The following is a 23,191-nucleotide window of genomic DNA, read 5'->3' on the forward strand; positions in this document are numbered from 1 at the left end:
TATTGTAGGATGGCTTCATGGAAGGATTGGCATTTCTGGAAAAGGATTTTGTCAGACAGTTGGATTGAGGGGAAAGCGATCACAGAGCAGCAGGTGGCAGGCATTCTAGGAGGAAGAGAAGGCATGGGCAAAAGCCCCAAGGCTGGAAAGTGCAGGTCTATCCTGGGGACACTGGGTTGTGGTGCAGGATGGTCTGTGAGAGGCTAGTGGGTGGAAAGGTTGGGAAGGTGGGAGAGGTGGAGAAGATGGCATGCAGAGCTGATGTGGAAGTGGGGGACAGCGTGCTGAACGGGCAGCAGTTACATAAGGGAGGTGTTTCTGGAATGATCCCTCTCTGGGGTCCAGTCTTCACTTCTTGCCCAGCGTACCCTCCCCATCTGCTCCACTTCTGTGGCCTCCCTGCTCCTGCGGCCTTCTGTGGCCTGCAGGTGTGTGGGCAGGGCTTGACAGACAGTCTGGGCCCCACTTTTGGGCTCGCTTTGTGGGGGCTCTGTTGGAGTTCTGCTGAGGTGGTCTTGAGTTCTGGGCTATGACCAGGTGACTTCTCAGAAACAGGCCACGTCCTAAAGTCTTTGACGTGGGTGTGATTGTTGCACCCCTCCCCCACCCCATACACACACGGGGTGTGCAGAATAGCTTTCTCATCCTGCTGAGAGAACCGTCCATTCACATGTTAATACTTACAACTTTATAATGCACAATTACTGAAGTAGTTAAGACCTGTAATGTGCCCCAAAGTGCAGAGTCAGTTTGGAGATCTCTTGCTTTCTCTTCCTTGGGGGCATCGTGCTGTGTCAGAGAGAACCTGAGCCAGGCTCTGGGGCTGCTCTGACCACCTTTGCAACTTCCTCCGGCAGGACATTGAGCCGTTATGGCCATCTCTGGGCCGTAGTCTGTAAAATGATCTCCCAGGTCCCTCTCCTTTGGGGGACCTTTTATTCTCCCTCGTGCCCGGAGCAGTCTGTGGCTTGTAGATGCCTGTTTGATCTGTCTATGGCTAACATTTTCTGACCACCTAATGCATGGCAGACATTGTTCTGAGGGCTCATGTAAGACTCTCAGCAACCCTGTGAGGATGGTACCTATTAGCTGAGGAGACAGAGGTGCAGGCAGATTAAGAAACTTGCCCAAGGTCACATAGTGAACAAACGGCAGATGCAGACAGAGCCAGTGTAACTCGTGAGCCCGAGCCTTAGCGCTAGTCTACCCTGCCATAGGAGTGCTACAGCTGGGCTGCTCTTCTTGCTGGGGGAAGCTGAGAAGTCCACGGAAGAAGGACCCTTGGAGGGGGAGAAGACGTGGAGTTGGTAAAATTTCCCTGGAGGGCCCAGAATACCAACGTGAGTCTTGTCTACGGGATGTGCCGTGCATGGGGCGGGGGACGTTTTATTTCTTAGATGGAGCTCGGTGCCCACCGGCACTCTGTCTTTCCATCTGGTCCGAACAGAACCACTGTAGTCCCTGGACTTGTGTAGACATCCAAAACTGACAGTCGAATGATTGTGTCCTTTGAAAAACTGAAACAGAGTGTATGGGAGACAAAAGTAGTGGCTTCCCCTTCATTTACCTGCTTTCCTCCCATTCGACCCCCCGTCCAGAGGTGGCCCTTGTTAACAGTTTCGTCTGTATCCTTCCAGTCCTTCTCCAACAGTCCGCTCATGGGTATAGATCTAAACATAAATAAAATTTAAAAATATAAATGGGAACACAGTATTTTTATTTCAAAAAAACAGAGGAATTATGAAATGTTCCAAGGTTTGTGGAAAATGGGGCACATGCCAGGTAAACAGTCTGCTCCTATTTCTTGGGCGTCCTGGTTTCTTGTCTTATTTCTGGGATGCTGTGGTTTTGGGATAAGAACTTCTCATGGTGAAGGTCAATGTAGGGGTGTTTTAGGTGTTCTGTTATTAGTCGCACCCAGGCTGGATTTGACACCTTCTTGGGAATACTTTAATTGTTTTATGTATATTGAATCAACTTTAAAATATTGTTTGAAAAATATTTTGATTTGCTTTTTACCTCACTGCCGTAGTGTAGTCACTCATTTCAGTAGAGCACACACGAGGCACACAGACTCCGAGTCAGACTGAGAGGCTTTCCACCCCGGCTCTGCTTCTTACTGGTACCTTGAGCAAGTCGCTCTCTCTATCTGTAAAATGGGGGTATCCATAGTCATTAAATGAGAAAATCAATATAAAGCATTTAGCATTGTGTGTGCAATGTAGTAAACCTATGCATGTAAGCAATTCATTTTTTTCTTGTGGTAAAATAAGCATGACATAAAACTTGCCATTTTAACCATTTCCAAGTGTACAGGTCAGTGGCATTAAATACTTTCACGTTATTGTGCAGCCATCTCCACCATCCATCTCCAGAACTTTTTCATCATGCTGAGACTCTGTACCCATTACACAATAACTCTCTATTACCCTCCACCACAACTTCTGGCAACCACCGTTCTACTTTCTGTCTCTGTGAATTTGACTACTCTATGGACCTCATATGAGTGGACTCATATAATATTTGTCCTTTTATGACTGGCTTATTTCACTTAGCCTAATGTCTTCAAAGTTTTTCTATATTGTAGCATGTGTCAGAATTTTATCACTTTTTTAGGCTGAATAATATTCCACTGTAAGTATATACTACATTTTGTTTATCCATTCATCTGTTGATAGACATTTGGGTTGTTTCCATCTGTGATGGTTAATTTTTTGTGGCAATTTGGCTAGCCCACAGTACCTAGATATTTGGTCAAACATTATGCTAGATATTTCTGTGAAGGTATTTTTTAGGTGAAGTTAACATTTAAATTAGCAGACTTTGAGTTCAGCAGATTACCCTCCATAATGTGAGTGGGCCTCAGCCAATCATTTGAGAGCCTTGATAGAAAAAGACTGATCTCCCTTGAAGAAGAGGGAATTCTGCCAGCAGGCTGCCTTTGGACTCAAACCGCGGCCTCAGCACTTCCCTGGGTTTCCAGCCTGCTGGCTTACCCTGAAGATTCTGGACTTGTCAGCCTCCAGGTGCTATACATATCTCTCTATCTATCTCCTGTTGGTGCTATTTCTCTGGGGAACCCTGACTAATACACTATCTTTTGGCTACTGTTATGAACACTGGTGTACAAATGTCTTTTGGAGTTCCTTTTTCAATTCTTTGGGTATATACTCAGAAAATGGAATCACAGGACCATAAAGTGATTCAATTTTTGGTTTTTGAGGAACTACTATGCTGCTTTCCACAGCAGCTGCACTACTTTTGGCTCCCATCAGCAATGCACAGGGGTTCCAATTTCTCCATATCCTTGCTAACATTATTATTCTGGTTTTTTTTTTAATAATAGCCATTCTAACAGGTGTGAGGTGGTATCTCATTGTGGTTTTGATTTGCATTTCCCGGATGATTAGTGATGTCGAGCATCTTTTTGCGTATTTATTGGCCATTTGTATATCTTCTTTGGAGAAATGTCTATTTAGCTCCTTTGCTCGCTTTTAAGTCAGGCTGTTTTTGTTTTTCGTTATTGAGTTGTAGGAATCTTTAAGTATATTCTTGATATTAGCTACTTATCAGGCATTGATTTGCAGATATTTTCACTCATTCCTTGGGTTGCCTTTTCACTCTGGTGATAGTACCCTTTGATGCGCAAAAGTTTTTAATTTTGATGTGTCCAATTAATTTTTTCTTTTGTTGCCTTTGGTTTTGGTGTCATATCCAAGAAATCATTGCCAAATCAAATGTCATGAAGATTTTCTTCTCTGTTTTCTTCAAAGAACTTCATAGTTTTAGTTGTGATGTTTAGGTTTTTGATCCATTTTGAGTGAATTTTTGCATATGATGGAGGTAAGGGTCCAGCTTTATTCTTTTGCGTGTGGATATATAAACAATTCACTTATCAGTCATTACAATGTTCATCTCTACATAAACACAATTAGCATAGATATAACCATAGTATAAAAATATAGATTCATTCTTAACTTGTTTATTCAATTATGTTTTCCTCATAGAATTACTCAAAATTTCTACTCCTTGTAACTTTTAATGTTTCCAAGGAAGAAAGAAAGAAAGGCATTGGTTGTGAGAGCTGTCCTTCCTTCCTTTCTTGCTTCCTTCCTCCCTCTCTTGTTTCCTTCCTCCCTCTCTCTCTCTTTCTTTCTTTTTCCCTAACCCTCCGTATATTTTTTGGCTTTTAGAATTAAAAAAGTAATCCATGTGTGTTGAAAGACCAACACAGAGTGTACAGAATCAAAAGTAATGGCTTCCCCTTCGTTTACTTGCTTCCTTCCCATTCGACCACCCTGTCCAGAGGTAACATTTGTCAATACTTTAGTCTGTATCCGTCCAGTCCTTCTCCAACAGTCCGCTCATGGGTACAGATCTAAACATAAACACAATTCTAAAATGTAAATGAGACCATCTTATATTCATTGTTCTGCCTTTGATTTTTTTAACTTAACAATATACATACACATTCAAACACATACACATATACGTATATCTGGTAACATCTCCACTTGTCAGCTGAGACATACAGGTCTTTGTAAGCATATTTTGTCATGGAGAACAGACAGTGGAGCTCAAACGGAAGCTCTAGAAGACCAAGTCACTTGAAGTAACAGTGGCATTGGGCTGAGTTGTCAGACCAGGCTTGTTTGCGCTGCTCCCTCTTTCTGGACTGTCGGCCTCTCTCTGAGGGCCATCTGCCTGTCTCCAGTCTCCTCTGGCCTTCAGAGCTCCTGCCAAGGACTCTGACTCAACTGCCTCAGGGGAGCCTTGGAAGACAGTGTGTCCTTTTTCCCATCCACCTGCCACCACTCTGACCAACCTGGGCCCCTCAGGTGCTATCAACTCTCCTAAAGTGGGAAAGGGTCCAGAGGCAAATGCCTCCTTTCCTCCTTGCTGTCCAGTGCAAAGGTTCCTATCCTCTGTGGCTTCGTTTATTTCTCCCTCATAAAAAATGACCAGCATTTTCCATGGCAAGGAAGCGAGTGTTGTGTTGCCACCTGTCTCTATGGTGCCTGAAATTCTACAACTTCTAAAAAATATATACATTACTTTATTGAATTTCCTTTAGTAGGTGTCAAAATTGATTTTTGGAAAAGCAATATTATATGCCTAAGGAAATTGATGTTCAGAAATGTAAATTTTGCTGTTTGTCTAGTAAGTGAGGAATATGAAAATTTATCAGATTTTAGTATTCTTTTCATTAAACATTGCAGCTGCCTCCAAAAGGCAGCACACTGCCCTAGAGAATTCTACAGTCTGTGGTACATAACTCCAGCTGTGCAGCTCAATCACCTGGGGAGCTGTTAAAAAATATGCCTGTTCTCGTCCTGCCCTGGGGATTCTTTTTCAACAGGTGTAGAAGGAGGCCAGGCATCTGTGAAAAGCTCCCTGGAGCGATCTGATGCTTGGCCCGGCTTGAGAACCGCTGGTCCAGGGGAAGAGTTTCCCAGCCAAAGGTAACAACCCTGACAGGTGAGCTGATGTCCTTCCTTCCCAACGCTCAGAACTGGCCCAACCAATTGGAGCATAGCTCTTCATAAGGTCATAATTAAAAAGCACGTGGGGGATGGACGTCAACTAGACTTAGTGTGGGGATCATTTTACAATACCTACATGTATCAAATCATTATGTTGTACACCTGAAACTAACATAATGTTTTCTGTCAATCACATCTCAGTAAAAAACACCAACAACAAATAATTAGATGGGAATTGCTTCTTCTCAGGGATGTTTATGGGGGTTCCCTTTTCATCTTGTGGCATCATTCCCCTGAAAGCTCACTTCTTTAACTAAGCTGAAAGGTGAACTCTTTCTCATCAAATTATGTAGAGCTCTGATTAACTTCACTTTGCTCAGTGCCAGAGCTCCCTCAGTGCTGGAGTTTTTTCCTGGTAGTAACTGAGGTGTTTAGGAAGCATCTGAATGCCCTCTTAATGACCTGAAAGTATAATTAGTTCAGTGTCGGACTTGAATCAACTACTAGGGTGGCTAAGTAGATCCAGTTCCTCCTGCAGAGTGACCGTGTCTATCGCTGACCCAGGGTCTCCCACCAAGTACGCTTTCCATAAAAAGCATTATATTTAGCTTGTCACAAATTTAGTAGAAGAAAAAGATACCAAAGTGAAATGTAAGGAATTTCTGAATTTCAGATTAATATTTCTTTTTAACTGATGTAACTAAGATATATTAGTTTTTAAAAAGTTCCTCTAGAGCCAGCCCTGATGGCCTTGTGGTTAAAGTTCAGTGTGCTCCGCTTCAGTGGCCCGGGTTCAGTTCCTGGGTGCAGAACCACACCACTTGTCTGTCAGTAGCCACGCTGTGCTGGTGGCTCACATACAAGAGCTAGAAGAATTTACAACTACATGCAATTATGTACTGGGGCTTTGTTGGGGGGAAAGGAAGAAAAAGGAGGAAAATTGGCAACAGATATTAGTTTAGGGTGAATCTTCCCCTGCCAAAAAAAGAAAAAAAAGAAAAAAAAGCTTCCTTCACAGTTAAAATAATATTTGGTTTATTAACTATTGTCATAAAATTCAAAAGACATCCCTCATATTCAAATGGCCCTACATTAAATTACTACCTCCCACACTTTATTTTTTATTTTTTAATTGAAGAATAGTTGACATACACTATCATGTTAGTTTCAGGTGTACAACATAGTGATTCAACATTAAATAGTTTACAAAATGATCACTACTGCCACACTTTAAATTAAAAAAAGAATAAAGTTCTGAATTTCCCTTTGATACATCTAGACATGGATCTTTCATTGTTGTTTGTTTTTTTAACATCTTGTTTCCTCTTGATTCATCCTTTCAATTTGAATATCCAAGTCTGCCTTTAGCTCAGGGAATTCTCCAATTATTTGATTCTTGCTGCCCCTCTCCCAGCAAGTCAGGCGTAGTTCAGCCTAATGATTATGGAAAACTGTTAAAGGAAGAGAGGAAAAGCCAAAACAGAGAGATAGATGGTAGTAAGAAGCACATTTAGGACAGTTTTAGGGACCCTGTATATTTATTGATAATGAAAATTTAATAATATTAAAAAAGCTAGTGAAGAAGAAAAAATCATCAAAAACGCTCACACCAAAATGGTGTCATAGCTGAACCTTGGAGATAAAGGCCAGAGGAAGGGAGGGTGATGAGGGGAGAAAAAAGGTGCATTGAGGAAGAATAGGAGGCACTGGGGTCAGAGTCCTAGAAGCACCTTACCTTTAAGCAAGTACAAAGGAGAACTGACTGGTGGCCTAGTGGTGAAGGTTTGCTGCTCTCACTGCTGTGACCTGAGATCGTTTTAGTCAGGGAACCACACCACCTGGCTGTCCATTGTCACACTGTGGTGGCTGTGTGTTGCTGTGATGCTGAAAGCTCTGCCACTGGGATTTCAAATATCTACAGGGTCATCCATGGTAGGCAGGTTTCAGTGGAGCTCCTAGACTCAGACAGACCAGGAAGAAGAAGCTGGCCACCCACTTCCAAAAAAAAATTGGCCATGAAAACCCTATGAATAGCCAAGGAGTGTCTGATATAGCACTGGAAGGGGAGAGGATGGCTCAGAAAGACCGGACGGGGTTCCCTCTGCTGTCCACAGGGTCTCTAGGAGCTTGAATCCACTCAAAAACACTGGAGAACTGAACCCCCAGCTCCTCCAGCTTCTCCAGCTTCTCCATCTCTGGTGTTGCTCTCCCACCTTCAGCTCTGCCCTCAGTTTCTTGTTTTCTGCTTTCTACTTCTATGACTTTTCCGACAGGTTACCTCCGCCGTGGGGAGTAGATGGATGAATCAACACCTCATCCTCCAGGAGCAAGTTTGGGAACCTCGCTATAGACACTCACCCTCATTTTTCTCATCAAAAAGTTGAGCCTATCTCTCCCCACTTCTCAGAGAGGATTCATGAAGTAACATGTGATGGTGCTTTGTAAACGGTAATGTGCTCCCCAGCGGTGAGGGGTCACACAACCACAATCATGCTCTACAGCTCGTCCTTCACAGAAAGACACATGAACAACCAGTGGCTGAGTGAATGACTGTTAGGTGTCAGCCTCTTCTCAGAGTTCTTTTCAGTGTATCTTTGTGGACACCTGATGGGGCAGAGGCTATTATTATTTACATTGTATAGATGAGGTAACTGAGGCCCAGAGAGGTTAAGTAACTCATCCAAGGTCACACAGTGGTGAAATCAGGATTTAAATACAGATTGCCTCTCTCCAGTGTCTCGACTCTTAACATTTATGCTGTATGCAATATTACCCTCAGGACTGAAGCAACTGTTATGGGTTACCACTATTCAGAGACTCGGTAAGCAGTCGGGTCTAGTGCAGGTCAGCAGAGGCAAAGGTATCGCTGTGTGAGCCAGCCTCCTTATCCCAACCTTCCAGACTCCTCTCACCATCCTTTGTGATCCTGGGAGCGTGAACCTCTTTGTCCTCTCTGTGCCTGACCTGCCCTAGTTCGAGCATCCACCACCTTGGCCTGAATCACTGCGGGAGTGTCTCAAACTATCTAGGCTAAAGGACCACTTTGGTTTTGGTTTTATTTTTTCCCTCAGTCCAACGTGGCCTGATATTTTTGTGAAAATATAAAAACTCTTTCTTAGATGTTACAGCAATGTCAAATTACTTTAAAATGTTTTAAAGGTTCTAAACATTTACTTGTCCATTTCTGTACTTATCTTGTTGCAGGTGGTAAACAGCGTGTTGCCTAGCACTGGTCCACAGACTGGGGCCCCCAGCGCTGTCCTGGGCTCTCCTTCCTGCCCACTATAAGCCACATGCCACAAAACAACCAGGATGATTCTTTAAAAATACACATAAGGGGGGCCGGCCCGGTGGCACAGCGGTTACGTGCACACGTTCTGCTTCGGTGGCCCGGGGTTGGCTGGTTCGGATCCTGGGTGCGGACATGGCACCGCTTGGCCAGCCATGCTGTGGCAGGCGTCCCACATATAAAGTAGGGGAAGATGGGCACGGATGTTAGCTCAGGGCCATTCTTCCTCAGCAAAAAGAGGAGGATTGGCAGTAGATGTTAGCTCAGGGCTAATCTTCCTCAAAAACCAAACAAACGAAAAAACAAACAAAAAATACACATAAGTCCCCATAATTCTCCTGCTTAAACCCTCCAATGGCTTCCCACTGCATTTAAAATAGAACCAGATGTTCGCCATGGCCTAAAGGGCCCTGGGTGACCTGGCTGTGCCTCTGTCCACTCACCCCCATCCCCGCCTCTCCCACTCCTTCCCCAATGCAGGGTAGTCAGACTTGGGATAAAACAGTAGGGTCAAGTTGAGGACACGTAATGACTTGGGATGTGAGATGCACTTTGCTCTGCTCTTCCATCTGCTAGCTTAGGCGTGGACATGTGCGCCCATCCCTTGCTCCAGTACCGAGAACCTTCCCACTAGTTTCACAATGAGTGAGATGGCCCACACTGAGTCCTGGAGAAGATTTGTGAGCAACTCTGCTCTCATAGTGCAATTACTGCTCCTCTGATGGACTCCTCTCTTCTGCTGACACCTTTAACGTGCTTTTTAGGCTGTTAGTTTCCTTCCCCAGAAAATGAGACTCTTGTGAGCCAAGATGGTGGAGGGGTCACTCTAAGTCCTCTTGAGACTGGGGAATAAAAGATTGATAGTGTGATTGTTGTAACTGTTGGTGAGAGTTTGTCCATGGGGAGCATGACTTTATTTAATGAGCTGAGGGGGAAACACCCGTCCTGACTAAACAGTTTCCGGGCTGGTTTGGCTTTGGCCCTTTGGTTCTTGCCATCCAGAGGGCCTCTTGTGTGGAGGCAACCAAGATCCTCTCCCTCTCTCACCACTGCTTTTCAGCCTCCAGATGGGGCGCTACTGTTGCAACGAATGAGAATCAAGCAGTGAGATGCAAATTTGTTGGTTCAGCCACAGAGAGTCACGGTTTCTAGGACATGTGCTTTACAGCTGGAAGGGCTGGCAGAGGGTCACGCCTGTGTTGACATCATTTCAAGCTGAACTCGCAATATTCTCCTTGGCTTTTTAATCCGTTTCCTATTCCAATGATTTCCAAACTGTCAGAGAGGATTTTATTGTCTTTTGTTACTGAATTGTCATGGTAATGGCAACGATTCTTAAATTTTAGTGGCAAGAGATTTATGTTCAGTAGATCTCGGGATGTGATCTAAGAATGTGCATTTTTGTCAAGCATCCAGGTGATTCTGACGTCGGTGGTTCATGGACCTTACTTTGAAAAACACAGGTTAAAGTAGTGTCTTTTCTGTATAATAATATTAATATTGAGTGCAAAGTTGACTGAATTTTAAAGAAGATCTGTTTGTGCCAAAGACAGAATAACAGGGCCGATTTACCCTTTTGCCTGAAATAATCTAAAATATCACACAAAATGTATGAAACAATGGTTTTTGAAACACTGGTCATCAGGCAATGGGAAGCCGTCATCTCTAAGAAACCGGAAAACGAAAGAGGTGAGCACGAGGACTTCTCCAGCTGCCCGCCTGGAGAGTTGCCAGGGTGAGACTTCCCAGGGAGGGAACCCCAGGGGAACTGAGACTCCCAGGCTCAGGAGAGGCTGCTGGGGGCCCAGGGAGACAAAGGCGGCTGGAGGTCATAGGATGGAAGACCAGCAACAGAGGGAGAGAGGGGCCCTCAGATCTGCAGAAAGGCACCTCAAGTGTTCAGCACAGTACTGATGAGCACATGTGCCTGAGGAAACTACTGGAGGCTGGCTGTGTGTGGAGAGGTGGGTGTGTGTGTGTGTGTGGAGGGGAGGCTGGGTGTGTGTGTTTGGAGGGGAGGCTGGGTGTGTGTGTGTGGAGGGGAGGCTGGGTGTGTGTGTGTGGAGGGGAGGCTTGGTGTGTGTGTGGGGGGGAGGCTGGGTCTGTGTTTGTGGAGGGGAGGCTGGGTGTGTGTGTGGGGGAGAGGCTGGGTGTGTGTTGTGTGGGGGGAGGCTGGGTGTGTGTTGTGTGGGGGGAGGCTGGGTGTGTGCATAGGGCGGAGGCTGGGTGTGTGTGTGTGGAGGGGAGGCTGGGTGTGTGTGTGTGGGGGGAGGCTGGGTGTGTGTTGTGTGGGGGGAGGCTGGGTGTGTGTGTGTGGAGGGGAGGCTGGGTGTGTGTGTAGAGGGGAGGCTGGGTCTGTGCATAGAGCGGAGGCTGGGTGTGTGTTGTGTTGGGGGAGGCTGGGTGTGTGTGTAGGGGGGGAGGCTGGGTGTGTGTTAGAGCGGAGGCTGGGTGTGTGTTGTGTTGGGGGAGGCTGGTTGTGTGTGTAGAGGGGAGGCTGGGTGTGTGTGTAGGGGGGAGGCTGGGTGTGTGTTAGAGGGGAGGCTGGGTGTGTGCGTAGAGCGGAGGCTGGATGAGGGGGATGTGGAGGGGACTCTGGGGAGGTGAGGTAAGGAAGTGAAGGTGGCTGAGCAAGGAGAGGCAGGAAGGGAGTAGAGAACAATGCCCTGCACTCACCGAGGGCCAGGAATGTTTCCTCTTGCCCACAACCAAACTGGGAAACTCCTAAGGACGAGGTATTGGGTAGAATAGCCAGGAAGGTCTGGCCTCAGTGGTGGGGAGTCATCAGCCTGACACCAAGCGCTGTTCCGACGTGCCTAACAAACCGTAAGAATGCAGCACCCCAAAGGAGCAAACTGCTTCCGAGTTACCCACTCCTGGAGCAGAGCTCAAGAACATTTACAGGAGTAACAAAGGATCCATTGCCCAACAACGTCAAATTCATAGTGTCTGGCACCCCAAAATGGTAAAGCAGTTGTGCTTAAAATGGAAATACACTATCCCTGACTTGCTGGGGGTGCGCCTGCGTGCACATTTTTGTACCATTAAACCATCAGACAGTGGAGGCCTTCGCTGTGACATTTCATACACAGCAAGCCAGCCTCTGCCAGACCGTGGTCTGTGTTGACGTTTACCTTGGCTTCTGAGATAGCGGTTCCTCTCTGCTGTCTATTTCTGTGTTTTAAATACTTGCCCTGTGTTTGATAACTCCAGCCTCCCCACTGGGTTACAGTAAGGTAAAGTCAGCCAAGAATAATATTGGCCAAGTGCATCGTGTACCCTGAGGGTGGGAGCTGGAAGTGGGGGTAATGGGTCGGGGGTGAGGGGGGGCTAATTTTCTGAGGCCAACAGACAACTGAGAATCAAGGGCCTTAGAGAGAAGTAGAGCCAGACCAGGGAGGCTGGATCTGCTGACAGGTCTAAGGGGGCGGGCTAAGGGTCCAGAGCTGGAAGCCTTTGGAATCCAACAGGAGCACATAGGGAGCGAAGTCAGCCCAGTCGGGTGGGGACTGTGACCAAGGCTGAAGAGTCACGGTTGACTTCATCATCACCAGAGGATTGAGGTTCGGTCAGAGCGGGTACTCTGGGCTCACGCATGGCCTCAGAGCTCCAGAGGGCCATAACTGAGCTCCGAGCTTTGAGCCTGGGCTGTCTCTTTTCCTTCTGAGAATTGGACAGTTTTTAATTTGGTTGCCAGGCATGTTTCTCTGATCCATCACTGCCCTAAAGTCCAGCCTGACACCCTATCTTCTGGATATGTCTATTTAAAGGCTTTGGCACTGTTAGAACAAGCAAGTTTTCTTCAGTTTGGCTGGTGCTAAGCACCTTGACATTCCTTCCTACTCTGCCTGTGCAGATATGTGGCTTTTCTTCATACAACTTATAGAGCTCTTAGATGCTGAAAACTGTTTCTTAAAATGTTGCAGCCCAGATCAACTCTTGGGAAAACTCCTAAAGGAGGGGTCTTAAAGTCATTTTTTCACCTACAAAGGAGGCTTTGTATCAGAGATCTTGGAAAACTTTTCTTTCCTTCCCAATGTGACTGCACTGTGGACTGGGTTACTATACCTGGGGTGTAGGAATGGACGCTGGTCAGTGTTCTCCTAGTCACTGTGATGGTTCTGGTGGCAGACACTGTTTACCTGCATGTTTAATAAGAATGACAACAACAACAGCATCACTAGATGGTAGATGGAGTACGTTTATTGCTTTAATTTACTTCAAATCAGCATTGGTTGGAAGACACTCTTTTCTTCTCTGGTGTTTTCCAAAAGAAGAGAGAGAGAGAGAGGAGAGATTAAGAGAGCACGGGTGAGAGCTTTCTGCCTCTGTTTGATGAGCTCAGGACGGCTTTCTGTCCTCCTGGACATACCTGGGACCATCAGGCTACTAGGAAGATGCAGACAAGATAAAGATGCTGGTTTCTGGCGAGAAATGTGTGAAAAACTTGATATAATCTAACTGTTGTCTTGTTAATTGTGATAGGTGTTACTGGTTTTGCTTTGGGCATTATTTTAAATTATTGGTAATGAGTAAGAGAGGGTAGGGTGAGTGGAAGAAGCTGCCTCTGTGCTCTGAGAGGTGCTTACATTCTGATTGGTCCTTGGAAGGGAGCTGATTTTTCCTAAGAAGAGAATCAGCTGGACAATGCGAACCGTAGAAGAGGGCAGGAGGCTTTTGCTGCCTCAGTCTCAGCCTCATTTCCATTTCCTCACCTGCGTCCTTTGCTCTTGTTCCACATCCCCCAAAGCCACCAGGGCCCTTCCATCAGCAACTTTCGCCAGGGTCTCACTTACACAGAGATCGCACAGGATTTAGAAGAGTCTGTGATGAGATAGTTTCCCTCCTCTTTTTGAATCTTATTTTTTGATTGGAATTTATGTATCACTCTAGCAATCTTTCTTCAATTTTCCTGAAATTAAGAGATCCTGATTCTTTCCCTAAAGTTTTAAAACAAGGAGTTTTTGGAAAGTTAGGAATGGAAAGAGTTCAACTGAGGGCATGTTTTGATTTTGAAGTATCCTGACACCGGCAGGAATTAGTTCTTGTGAAAGCAGAAGAGTGGGGCTGTCACTGAGAAGGCGCCCACCCCCACCCTCAGACAGCGCGGTCTGACATTTCACGACAAACAGCGTTTTCTCTCACACTGAGCCCAGTGAAACCTCTGAATTTTCCTTTTGGTGCATTAGCAATATCTGGTGGTGCTGGTCCATGAAGCATATTGCCAGATTTGGGCATGGAACATTGTTCAGGAGGAACTCAGCAAGGCTTGAAAAAGTAAGTTTTCAGGAAAAGCCACAGACTAGAAGTATATCATCTTTCCTTCATTGTTTGGCACAATATCACTTTACTTTTCCATGTTTAGTTATGTTAAGAGATAAACTGAGGCATATTAAAAATTTTAAGAGTTTATTTGAGCAAAAATCTATTTGAGTCAGGCAGCATCCAATCCAGCAGATAGAAAGGAGCTCTGAGGAGCTGTACGAAATGAAAGACTTTTATAGGCAGAAGGGAACAGGAGCAAGGAAATTCTACTAGACGAAACAGCAGGTTGGTTACTGTAAGGGTACCTTCCTTTAGAGGACAGCAGGGGTCTATCAGGCAGATTACCTGACTAGGACTGATCAGGAGATTCCTGAATGACTGGGTCAAGATTCCGTTTCTGGGAGAGCCAAAACTGTAATTAAGTCTTGGTTTGGTGACATGGGGTTTAGCATAAGCGACTCCATTTTGGCCTGTTGTCTTGTTTTTTAACAGTCAAAAAATCATATTTATAGATATCCTCTCCTCCATACCCCCAAACCAAAGTTCATCCTTTTGTCTTTTTCCTGTGGATGTGATTTGACAAGCAATTCATTGAGGGCACTTCTGAGTCCATGTTGAATAAAAAAGCAAGAATAAAGGCGAATGAGTATTTTTTCTGTGTTATAAGTCGAGGTAGAGAAATGGTGAGCAAGTTAGCTTACATTCGCTCAACATCTAACTCTTATGGGAAGGACCGTTATCCTAGTGATTAGAGGAAGCAGTTGCTTTCATGGGCTCCTTTGAGGAAAGAGTGTGGTTTAAATGAGCTTTTCCACTGGCCTCCCTTTGGGCTCACCTCCATCTCTAGTCCATCTACCATCGTTAACCACATTTCTAAAATTAATTTATTAGAGGAATTGTTTGGTTCACAGGATGAGTGGATTTTGATTGGGGGTGGTGGTGAGTGGACAGGGTAGGGCCTGCTGGTTATTCCACTGAGGCCCTGAACAGCATGAAGGGGGTAAAAAAGAACTGACTGAGCCAAACTTCTAAAAAATTTTGTTGGAAGCCTGCGCGAAGACTAATTTACTCACCTTAGCCATAAGGTTGAGTCTTATATTTTTTGCAACTAGTTTTTATAAAATTCAACCATGACAAAGCTGATGACCAAAGAAGTCTCTTCCAATTTGGTAGGGTAGAGAAATCTGTTCTTTAACCAAAATTATCGAGAATTTTCTGCCAGCAAGGGCTCAGATTTCTTTTTTTTTTTTTTAACTTTTTATTAAGATTATGATAGTTTACAACCTTGTGAAATTTCAGTTGTAAGTTATTGTTAGTCATGTTGTAGGTGCACCACTTCACCCTTTGTGCCCTCCCCCCACTCCCCCTTTCCCCTGGTAGCCACCAATCAGTTCTCTTTGTCTCTGTGTTTAACTTCCACCTATGAGTGGAGTCATACAGAGTTCATCTTTCTCTGTCTGGCTTATTTCACTTAACATAATACCCTCAAGGTCCATCCATGTTGTTGTGAATGGGACGATTTTGTCTTTTTAAGGGCTCAGATTTCTTACTGGGTTTCACCCCTGCAAGATTGATCTTTCCATGTTGGTGGGAATGTAAACTGGTGCCACCACTATGGAAAAAAGTACTGAGGTTCCTCAGAAAACTAAAAATAGAACTACTATGTGATCCAGCAATCCCACTCCTGGATATGCATCCAAAGAAAATGAAAAGATTAACTCGAAAAGATATATGCACCCCTATGCTCATTGCAGCATCATTCACAATAGCCAAGACATGGAAACAACCTAAGTGTCCACAGATGGATGAATGGATAAAGAAATTGTGGTATATATATACAATGGGATATGAAATCTTGCCATTTGTGACAACATGAATGGAACTTGAGGGCATTATGCTAAGTGAAATAAGTCAGACAGAGAAAGACAAATACTCTATGATCTCACTTATATGAGGACTCTGAAAACAAGAACAAAAAACAAATGAAAAACCAAACAACCAAACAAAAAAACTGAGTTCATAGATACAGAGAACAGATTAGTGGTTATCAGACGCAGAAGGGATGGAGGTTGGGTAAAATGGGAGAAAAGGGCTAAACTGTACAAATTCCTAGCTATAAAATAAATGAGTCATGGGGATGTAATGTACAGCATGGGTGCTATAGTTAATGATATTGTATTGTATATTTGAAAGTTGGTAAGAGAGTAGATCTTAAAAGTTTTTATCACACACACAAAAATTTCGTAACTATAGATGGTGATGTATGTTAACTGGACTTATTGTGGTGATCATTACACAATGTATATAAATATTGAATCATGATGCTGTTTGTACACCTGAAACTAATATAATGTCATATGTCAATTATCTATATATGTATATATAAAGATCGAGCTTTCCAGATGAATCCAGTTGATTAGGTTAATTGTTGCCCAGTCAGTCTTAAATAAATGAATACCAATTACAGGCTCAGGAAGCTTTTGAATCTCCCAGGGGAGCAGATGTGTTTGTGGAAGTCCAGTTCAGGATTCTATCAGATGGGAGAAATTACTCTTCTTCCCAAGTGATACCAGCACAGAGCGACCCTTCATAGGGTCATGGAGCTTTTCGGAGCACTCTGCCCAGGGTGAATGATGTCTGAGAGCATGTAATTCTACTGTAGTTTCCCTCCAGGTCTCTTTCAACCACTTGGAGAACAAATTCCCTATCTGCAGGGCCAGCTTCGTGGGTGTACAACCTGTACAGGTACATAGGACCCCAGTTTTAGAAGGGCTCTGTGCTTGGTTTAATGCTCTGCTGTCACTGTTTTGAAATTTTCAACAATTTATAAACAAGGGACCCCTCATTTTCATTTTGCTCTGGGTCCTGCAAATCACCTAGCTCGTTCTGCCTCTATGCTTCCAGGGTCACCCAAGTGTAAGAAGACTGAGGAAATAAAATCAAGAGCCTGTTTCATCACCTTGCTCCATGTTTGTGTATCCAGATGAGTACCAATGAAACTGGGGTCCATTCTCCTCTAATAGGAGGTTTTCAGAGGGCTCTTTTCTGCTTCTGGAACAATTTCCATGCTGATTTAGAGCCTGTAGTTAAAAGAGTGAATCAGGTCTTGGCTACATGTGGTGCTTCTGTCCTTTAAAAAGAAGCATTTTCTTGATTTACTTTGTTTTATGGTACCTGGCTAGCACAACCTCACATTTCATGGATGACTTCACACACACTCCAGAAGATCTTATTTTTTAAGCAAGAACCAAGAAATATTCTTATTGACTTGTGGGTCCAAATGCTGAAACAGTAGTAAAGATCATGAATATTCATTCTTGTATTTTCTTAGTCTTCATAGGTACCGCTCAGGTGAGGGGTGCAGACTGGAGCATTTATCTACTCCCCGCTGGGTGGGTTGGAGTGGGTGTTAGCTGCTTGGCTTGGTAGGTTGGCCAAGGTGAGAGAAGCAAATCATGGGTGGGCCTAATCCCTGTGGGAGCCATCTACTTTTACTATGCTTTTACACTGGACACCTAAGCTTGCTGGTTGTACAATTTCATAGAAATAAGTCATCAGGAGTTAGACTTGGTGAGAGTGTGAATAAATGAGTGTAAGAGCTTTGCAGGTTGTTGGAGAAACACCTGCGGACAGTGACTCAGTACTGCCTCCCTAATTGCAAAGGACGTTGTCTTTTGGTAAGCTGAGAGCATGCACAGTGAGTTGACAATCAGACTTGCATGTCTGATGGCATTAATTGCAGGGTGTAAGGGGCCAGGTTTCTGTAAGTTTGGTGGAGGCGGAGGTCACTGACGGTGTCTACAGTACCCAGGGAGAAACGTGTGTGGGAGGGAGAAAAGGAATTTCTCTGGGGATGTTGAAAGGCTGATGCTGGTGAAATATACTCATCCGTCTTACATATTAAGCAGCATCTGTCAGGATTGTGACCGGCTGAGCAGCAGCCGGTAACTTTTAATACTGCATTTTCCTACTTGTTGCTATGGGTGTGCATATGGACATGTGCGTGTGTGAGCACTTGTGTAAAACTGAAAGATGTTGGGTTTCAGCTTATTATTTTTTTAATTCTTTTGGAAAAATTTCATTATTAACTAAGAAACAAAGGCTCAATTTTATTTTCTTCTTTCTTATTGCTTCTGCCCGAATTCTAAGATGCTTGATCTGCTTAGAGCAAGGATGATGAGTGACTAGGAGGGGAGAATTGGTCTGAAACAGTCAAAGTCAAAATTAGTTCACCATTTCTAGAGTAACCTTTGGTGTGGAAGGAGCAAGACTCTTGGTTCACATAGATATAGCTTGAATCCTGACTCTACTGTGTATTTGTGATACTGTGAAAATCACTTAATCTCTCTGAACTTCAGTTTGTTTATTTGTAGAGTGAGAGTAATAGTACTTGCTTCCCAGGTTGGTAAGGATTTAATGAGATAATGTTAGCAAAGAGCCTTGTGCAGTATCTCTTACATGGTAGAAACTCAATAGAAGTTGGTTGCCTTTAGTTTATCATCTCCTCCTCCAGCCCCCTTCCCTGGCTTTGGAGTCCTGCCTGCCATCCTTGACTTCTGTAATCCTAGCCTGCTTATTGTGGGTTGTGGCTGACTGAGACAAAGCTAAGTCTAGCTTAATTCTAATAATTTTGTGGACATGTTTTTTCATTTTATGTTCAGATCTAGCATTGCAATTAGATAAGCAGAGTAGATGTGGGAAGGCATGTGTCATAAATGCTGAATTCTACTTCACTTGGTTTGTAACATTTTCCCCTTCTGAGGTCTTCAGGAATTTAGCAGCTGAAGCATAATTCCTGCCATGGAGTCTTTCTACCCACCCATCCATCAATCTATCCATCCAGCCATCCATCCATCCATCCATCCATCCATCCATCTATCCATCCATCTATCCATCCATCCATCCATCCATCCATCCATCCATCCATCTATCCATCCATCTATCCATCCATCTATCCATCCATCCATCCATCCATCCATCCATCCATCCATCCATCCATCCATCTATCCATCCATCTATCCATCCATCTATCCATCCATCCATCCATCCATCCATCTATCCATCCATCCATCCATCCATCCATCTATCCATCCATCTATCCATCCATCTATCCATCCATCCATCTATCCATCCATCTATCTCCATCTATCTGTTTATCCATCCATTTACGCATCCGTCCATTCATCCAATACTTATGTACTGAAGAACTTACTATATGCCAGCCACAGTTCTAAGAGCCAGAGATTAAGCAGTAAAGAAAAGTAGAAAAAAACCTTGCATTCACGAAGCTTTCATTCTAGTGAGGGAGATATAGTAAAAAAATAAGTCAGTAAATTGTGTAGTATATTAGAAGGGGGTATATTACGGGGAAAATGGGGTGTTGAAACAGTTTTCAGTTTTTGATAGAGTGATCAGGGAAGGTCTCACTGAGCAAATGCTTAGAGAAGATAAGGGGAAGAACATTTCAAGCAGGAGGAGCAGCAAGAGCACAGTCTGAAGGTGGAGACAAGTCCAGTGTGTTCAAGGAGAAGCAGGGAGGCCAGTGAGCCTGGTGGGGAATTGAGAGGAGAGGAGGCTGGAGAAGTGATGGGGTGAAGTCATGTGGGCCATGTAGACCCTTGGGAGGACTTGGGCCTGACTTATATTTCAACAGGATGACTCCGGCTCCTGTCTTGAGAACAGACTGAAAGGCGCAAAGGCAGAAGCAGAGAGTCCAGTTAGGAGAGCACTGTAATGACCCAAGCTTGTGCCGGAGTGGTCGCAGGGGAGGTGGTGAAAATTGGTCAGATCCTGGGCATATTTTGGAGGTAAAGCCAACAGGATTTTCTTTTCTAACAGATGGATGTGGGAAATGAGAGAAATAGAGGAGTCAAGAATGACTCTAAAATTTTTGGTGAAACTAGAAGGATGAAGCTGCCCTTAAGTGGGGAAAACTGTGGGTAGAGCAGATCTGTCTGGAGATGTCAGGAGATGTGTTTCGGACAGTTTTGAGTTGGAGGTGTGTGTTAGACATCCGAGTGGAGATGCTGAGTGGGCAGTTGGATATAGGAGTCTAGAGCTCAGGGGAGAAGCCTGGGCTTCAGATAAGAATCTGGGAATTCTGGGCATGTGGCATAGTATTTAATGCCATGAAATAGGATGAGATCCCCCAATACTGAGGGCAGATAGAAAAGAGTTTTAAAAACTGAGCTAGGGCATTCCAATTTTAAAAAGCTAGGAAATTAGGAGAAACCAGAAAAGAAAGAGGGGCCAGTGAAGAGGACAAATAGGCGAAGAATGTTTTCCAGGGAGGGGCCAGTGATCAGCTCCGTGAAATTCCGCTGGTGGCTCCAGTAAGATGAAGACAGAATTGGCCATTGAATTTAGCAATGTAGAGGTCTTTGGCAACCTTGACAAGAAAGCTAGAATCATGTAGGACCACTAAAGAAGGGACAGTCTGTGGTGGAGAAAGGTGAAGTTAGAGATCATGAAATTGCTGCCAGTCTTTCCCGGTTCCTTATTCAGAAGATCCGTGCCCCTCGACTTCCTGTTTTTCTCATTCATCTTTATTTTATGTTGCCATCTCTAATAATCTTTGTAAGCAACCTTAAATTCTTCTGGAATGAGCTGGCAGGCAAGCAAGCAAGATGGAATGCTCCCCCAGATAGGTTTGCTTCCAGCCTCTGTTGGGGTTCAGAGCCCACTGTTACATCCCTTCGCGTCTGGTGATAGAGATGGGGCCACATGCCTGGTCCTGAGGGGGTGCTCCCAGGCACAGCTTTGCGCATTGTCTTAGCATGGGAGACACAGGTCCTTCCAGGAGGATGCACTTGGGGCATGTCATAGGGGCCCGGTGGAAGCTCGTTCTCATCTCCTCTTGGCGAGGCCCCAGGAGTAACTGTGTTTTAGTACCTATCTTGTTACAGACACAGAGGAGGGCAACTAGACTCTTGAAATTGAGATAAACTAGAGGAATTTCAGAGGAGAGCAACAGAGTGAGCAACACGATGGTGAAAGGAGAGAAAAACCAAGACAAAAAAACATCTTCAGCTGTGGCTGTTGCCCTTAGGGCTAGGGTGCTTCCTGGGGACCTGACCTACATTTCGAAAGGGACCGTGAGATTTGGCAGGTTTTTCAGGGTGGCTTTTTCCTGGGCTAGGGCTAGAGGATGACTCAGCTGGCTTGGACATAGCTGGCTTCTGTTGGGACACTGAGGGAGCACCCCTTTAGTGCACTGGATGGTTTCCAGTCAGCAGGAGTGCCTGCAGTTGAGTCACTGAGGTCTCACCCTTTTTGACTCATGAAAACAAGAATTGTTTGGGAGCACAGAATATGACTTTTTGGTTTTCCTTTAGGGCTGTTTTAAGATGCTAGTAGATTCCAGATAGAGGATAAATTAGTGAGGCGCCCTTTTGGCTGCCCCTGCTGGGTTCTGGAAAGTAACACCGTCTACTCTGTTGTTCACGTGGCCTTTTACGTACCCCCTATCCCCATACATGCACAGCATTCCCCACTGTCTACATCTCATAGCAGAGAGGTAGGTTTTGACAAACCTACGTTATTATCCCTCAAGGTTCATATGTCGCCTTATGGTTCGCTCTTGGCATTGTATATTCTAAGGGTTTTGGCAAATGTATAAAGACATGTATCCACCATTATAGTATCATATAGGATGGTTTCACTGCCCTAAAAATCCTTGGTACTTTTCCTATTCATCCCTCCTTCCTTCCTAACCCCTGGCAACAACTGACCTTTTTTTTTTATTATTGAGTTCATAATAGTTTACATCAATGTGAGATTTCAGTTGTACATTATTTCTTGTCTGTCACCACATAAGTACTCCCCTTCACCCCCTGTGCCCTCTCCCAACCCCCCTTCCCCTGGTAACCACTGAACTGTTTTCTTTGTCCATGTGTTTGTTTATATTTCATATATGAGTGAAATCATCTCGTGTTTGTCTTTGTCAGACTGGCTTACTTCGCTTAGCATGATTCCCTCCAAGTCCTTCCATGTTGTTGCAAAAGGGATAAATTTGTCCTTTTTATGGCTGAGTAGTACTCCATTGTATATATATACTACATCTTCTTTATCCAATCATCATGGGCACTTGGATTGTTTCCATGTCTTGGCTATTGTGAATAGTGCTGCAATAGGGGTGCATATGTCACTTTGGATTGTTGATTTCAAGTTGTTTGGGTAGACACCCACTAGTGGGATAGTGGGATATCCCAGTAGTGGGATAATGGGTCATATGGTAGTTCTATTTTTAGTTTTTTGAGGAATATCCATACTGTTTTCCATAGTGGCAGCACCAGTGTGCATTCCCACCAGCAGTGTATGCGGGTTCCCTTCTCTCCGTGCCCTCTCCAACATTTATTACTTTTAGTCTTAGTGACTATAGCCATTCTAATAGGCATAAGGTGGTATCTTAGTGTAGTTTTGATTTGCATTTCCCTGATGATTAGTGATGTTGAACATCTTTTCATGTGTTTATTGGCCATCTGTATATCTTTTTTGGAAAAATTTTAATATCCTCTGCCCATTTTTTGATGGGGTTGTTTGTTTTTTGTTGTTCAGTTGTGTGAGTTCCTTATATATTATGGAGATTAACCCCTTGTCAGATATGTGATTTGCAAATATTTTCTCCCAGTTGTTGGGTTGTCTCTTTGTTTTGATTCTAGTTTCTTTTGCCTTGCAGAAGCTCTTTAGTCTGATGAACTCCTACTTGTTTATTTTTTCTTTTGTTTCCGTTGTCTGAGAAGACATGGTATTCAAAAAGATCCTTTTTAGTTCAATGTCAAAGAATGTACTACCAATATTATCTTCCAGAAATTTTATAGTTTCAGGAGTATTTTCAAGTCTTTGATCTATTTTGAGTTTATTTTTGTGTATGATGTGAGATAATGGTCTACCTTCATTCTTTTGCATGTGGCTGTCCAGTTTTCCCAAAACCATTTATTGAAGAGACGATCTTTTCTCCATTGTATGTTCTTGGCACCTTTGTCAAAGATTAGCTGTCCGTAGATGTGTGGTTTTATTTCTGGGCTTTCAGTTCTGTTCCATTGATCTGTGTGCCTGTTTTTGTACCAGTACCATGCCATTTTGATCACTATGGCTTTGTAGTACATTTTTAATTGAGGGATTGTGATACCTCCAGCTTTGTTCTTTTTTCTGA

At 44.1% G+C, this 23,191-nt stretch overlaps 1 protein-coding gene across 5 annotated transcripts in view; it reads left to right on the top strand.

The window, feature by feature from the left end:
• The window catches only part of TMEM45A (transmembrane protein 45A), a 70,847-nt gene that overhangs the window by 2,112 nt on the left and 45,544 nt on the right, over positions 1–23,191 (top strand). Inside the window, exon 1 of one of the 5 annotated variants that reach the window (XM_070508558.1) lies at positions 1,143–1,340. The exons of the other annotated variants lie outside the window; for them this stretch is intronic. The gene's annotated coding sequence lies outside the window, so the exon portion shown is untranslated. Of the gene's footprint in view, positions 1–1,142; positions 1,341–23,191 lie in introns of those variants that run through there. 5 annotated transcript variants of the gene reach the window in all.

Source organism: Equus asinus, chromosome 5, assembly GCF_041296235.1.
Source record: "Equus asinus isolate D_3611 breed Donkey chromosome 5, EquAss-T2T_v2, whole genome shotgun sequence".
NCBI classification, from domain to species: domain Eukaryota; kingdom Metazoa; phylum Chordata; class Mammalia; order Perissodactyla; family Equidae; genus Equus; species Equus asinus.